Below are 4,442 nucleotides of genomic sequence, written 5' to 3'. Positions count from 1 at the left end.
ATCAATGATCCTTTCCCACAAAAGGGCGGGTGAGATGTGAAAGTATGAACCAGAATGTGTGTGGAAGTTTAGAGTTCTCTGGAGGTACCACCCTCACATCCAGCCTAGTGACCGACTCCAGTATCCAGGTGACCCCTTGGAAGGGCCTGGCTCAAAACAGGGAAACATCCAGTCTCTCTCCCTGGTTTGGCAAAAGGTCCAGCTGGGCTCTTCTCCCTTATTGTCTGGAAGACAGGGAAAATATGGCAGCTAACACTGAGGGCATACCCTACTGGGGCAGGGAGTGGTAGGACGAAGGAGAGGGTATGGTTGGTAGAACACAATGAGGGACAGAAAGAGACTCTCATGGATCCCCTCCTACCAGGAAGTGGCCTCCCCATGAAAGGCTGTGAATGGGATGGACCTCTGGTGGCTAAGGAGGTCCTAGAGGCCACAGACCCAGCACTGGATGCTTGGTGGTGCTGCGGACCTGCCTAGGCTGCTCCTGGCCCTGCCTGGGCCTCGGCAGAGTATTGCTCAGAAGTGCTTGGCCAACCCAGGCCCAGTGCCCCATTCTTCAGGTCAGTGTGGCTCAGCATGCAGCAGAACATCCCTGCCATCACAAATGTTCAGTCTGGCTGCGGTGGCCACAGCTACCTGGTGTTCTGGAGGCCCTCCTGCAGCCAGGTGGCCAGTGTCTGGCCCATTTAGTAGAGCATATTGGAAAGCTCGATGTTGTGGTCCCGGTAATAGTCCTTCAGGAAGGTGCAGGAATCCAGGTCCATCTCTGGGTATTCCCAGCCCTTGCTTTTGCCCAGACACTTGGTTTTTCCTTCCTTGAGCAGTTGGCACCAAAATCCTTTCTTTGGATCAAACACCAACTTTCTGTGGTAGTCGATAGTTTTGGTCACCCCAAGGAACTTTTGCACTGTGTCCATCACTTTGGCAGGTTCTGCTCACAGCAATTTGCCATCCAAGGCCAGAATCTGGTTGGTGTGAAAGGAGCTGAGCCAGGGCTCAATTTGAGCTGCGTACCAGCCAGGGACCAGGCAGTGGTTCTGGAGGGTGCACAGCTTCAAGGACACATCAGGCCCAGCCGTGATCACCTCATGGAAGGTATACTTCAGGGCCACTGGGTCATTGTGGGCTCGTTGGTGCTGGTACCAGAAATAGGCCCAGTCCCCTGGATTGATGAGGATATTGGCTTTGGGCAACAGGGTGGCTGCCAGCTGGGGTGCCACTTCCGAATCAATGTAGTTGGCACTTTTCTCAAAGTAGAAGTTGGAGGTGGTGGTGGAGGGGAGGGGGAAGAACTCCATGTACCAGTCAATGCCTTTGTGATAGTTGTGGCCATTAAAGTGGATCTCTTCAAAGGTCCCTGAGCTGGGGTAGTTGCTGCTGAAGTCGGAGTGCACGCCCAGGAACTGGTAGAGGGCTGTGGTGCCCATTTTCTGGGGGCCAATGATGAGGAGTTTTGGGAAGCGGTCACATGTCTTCTTCCTGGATCAAATGTTTTTGTGGCGTTTGTCCTCACAGGGGTCCTGTCAGAGTGGGTCCTTCTACTCAGAGAAGATCTGGAAGTACTTCTGGGCCAGCTGCACAGGGGCAGCATATGCAGCTGGAGATTGGTCCAGGAAATGCACCAGGTGTACAGGCCCAGGTGGTCATTCCCGTAGTTGGACAGGTGTGTCATGAAGATGCTGATAGGATTGAGGAGCACAGTGAGGAAGAGCTCGCTCCCATGGATGATCTTGTCCAGCTCACTGAAGCCACCAGGGTACTCATTTCAGAAGATGGTGTGTGTGAAGAGGCCGCAGGTCTGTCGAGGGAGGACCATGGTGCGTGTGGATGAAGCCACAGCAGTAGCGGGTGGCTTCAGGTGGGGGTACTCCTACGTGCTGGTCACTCAGATGCTCCACTCCTGCTTCCAGGCCTCGTACAGCTGCACGTTCACAGGGTGCCCCCCCCCCCCCCGAGTGGTGGGGCATCACTGAGTATCCCATGCCTGTGGGAATGCCATGCTCAACAGCTAACTTCTTGTTCAGGGCCATCTGCTCAGCCAGCACAGACTGGTTGTGGAAAAGGTGGGGCTGCAAGTGGCTCCACATGGTGGATCCACCAGAACTACTTCACATAGGACAGCAGCAGGTCATCCCCAGCGTCCTCTCTGTCAGTACCTGTGTGGAAGAGTTTCCCTAAGTAGCCCAGTTTGAAGGTGAAGTTTGAGATGTGTGTGCATAGTTCGTTCTCTGTATCAAACAGGGCCTTCGCATCCTCCGACTTCATGCGTGTGTCCTCCTTGCCCACGAAGATGCCATTGATGTCCACCAGGATGTAGCATTCCAAAGGCAGCGAGAGGTGTTTGCCAGTGAGGAAGGCCACAGTGTGCATGAAGAAGAGCTTGTGCAGCCAGAAGTTGAGGTTGTTGCCAAACAGCATGTGCTGGATGCCATCGTGGAGGCCCAGGTCCTGGACCACAGTGGCATGCAGGGCAGCGTGCAGGCCGCGTTGGTACCCAGGTGGGGATGGACTCGGATGAGCGCGTCTTGGCCAGCAGCACTGGCTCATAGGTGGAGTGGTTGGACTGGATCATGGTCCCGTCCTCGCCGGGCAGCACGCCCTCTCCACCTCGCTGGGCCATGTCACATAGAGCAGTGGGGACCTGGGGCTGATGCTGCAGTCTTTCGGGCCCAGGTTCAAGTGCAGGAACAGGGGGATGCCCTTGAGCTGCGCACTTAGAAGGTTGTTCTCGTTGGCCTTGAAGAAGCCAATGATGCCCACGCCGTAGGCCACACAGTACTTGTCCAGCAGCTCCTGGTTCCGGGCATCTAGGTTCATGTACTTGAGGATGTTCTCATAGATGGTGAGGGCAAAGCCACTGTGGCCCTTGTCAGTGAGTGTAGGCGTATCCCTCTTGCCCAGTACAATCTCTGTGGGTACTTAAAGCTGCTTGACTCCAGGATGGCCACCACCTCCTGGCCCAGCTGTGAGTAGAGACTCTCCACAAACACTAGCACCAGCGGTCTGTGCAGGAAGGGGTGGCCACCTGGACAGGCTTGAGTGGCAACAGTTGGCTGGGGGCCACAGTCAGTGGGTCCCCACAGTCAGGCTTGGGGCGTCTGCCAAGGGCTCCAGGCCCCGCTTACAGCCACATAGGTGGTAGGCCGAGACAAAATCTCTGAACAGGCAGAAGACAATCAGCAAGAAAAAGACAGCCTAAGGCACACATGCCCACACAGCCTGCAGAGGCCCACCAGGGTGAGCATCCTGGTCCCTGAGACCTCAGCCACCAGAGGCCCAGCGTGCTCTGGTCCCCCAAGGCCCCAAGCAAGAGGAGACACCAGAGTTGTCCACTGACCAAAAAATTCACAGACACTTAGCAAGGGAGGCCTTCAGTGGGCAGCAGCAGTGGAGGACTCCAGCCACTGGCCCTTCCTCCTACTGAGGAGCACAGTCTGCGGGCTGATTGTGCTCCTTCCTTACTCTGTGCCCCTTTATGTCACCATGGCAAAACCCCATGTGGTCCCGTGCACTGCAGAAGTACCCCAAGCTTCAGGGCCTCCTGGGGGGAGGGCAGCAGGCAGAAAGACACTGGGCAAGTCTGGGGGTGCCGCATGATTCTGGCTTGGTGGGGCCCCTAGGGCCAAGGCTGGTCCCAGATTTTTAAAGGGAAGCTTTTAAGTGGAGGCTCCTTGCTTCTGAGCACTTACCACATCTGGGGCGCTACTTGGGGAAGGGGCACTTTGGGTGAGCTGCCTGATGCCTGGGTCCCCCAGCATGGTGTGTGCCGCCAGGATCTGGCTGAGCTGGGGTTAACCCCTTCAGGACCACTTCCTATCACCCCCACTACTCCGCCTGGGATTTACTTTTACAAGTACTATTGGGTTCAGAAAATATTGCCCAACTTTTAGGTGAAACCTAACCTGCTCGTCTTTCCAGGTAGATCACACTGGACAAACTTCTTTATCCCCACACAATATTTAAATACACACACAATTTATATCTTGATCTTTACAATAAAGAAATTTGACTAGATACAATTTTTTTCAACATAAAAATAGCTTTTTCCATTATAAAAATAATTTATGGTTATAGATAGAAAAGGGAAAGGTTTCAAAGAAGTGAAAGTCATCCACATTAAAAATGATTATACATGTCTTTGTGTACCTATTCAGATATGCTCAACATATGTAAATACACACATCCACATTTTAAAACCGTGTTATATTTCTGTCAGATAATATATTCTACTTCTAATATTAAAAATATTTCTGACCCCTGCTGGGCGTGGCTCAGCAGTTGAGTGTCGACCTAGGATCCAGGAGATCGGGGTTCAATTTCTGGTCAGGGCACATGCCTGGGTTGCAGGCTCGATCAATGGCTCTCTCATCATTGATGTTTCTATATCTCTCTCTCCCTCTCCTTTCCTCTCTCTGAAATCAATAAAGATATATTTAAAAAAT

At 53.2% G+C, this 4,442-nt stretch overlaps 1 pseudogene; it reads right to left on the bottom strand.

The window, feature by feature from the left end:
• Window positions 1–632: 632 nt before the first annotated feature.
• LOC148091733 (bifunctional heparan sulfate N-deacetylase/N-sulfotransferase 1 pseudogene) lies at window positions 633–3,245 on the bottom strand (annotated as a pseudogene).
• Window positions 3,246–4,442: the final 1,197 nt, after the last annotated feature.

The sequence above is a fragment of the Miniopterus natalensis genome, chromosome 13 (genome assembly GCF_054644295.1).
Source record: "Miniopterus natalensis isolate mMinNat1 chromosome 13, mMinNat1.hap1, whole genome shotgun sequence".
Classification (NCBI taxonomy): Eukaryota; Metazoa; Chordata; class Mammalia; order Chiroptera; family Miniopteridae; genus Miniopterus; species Miniopterus natalensis.
The sequence above is the reverse complement of the archived record's forward strand: the minus strand, read 5'-3'. Positions and strand labels throughout refer to the sequence as shown.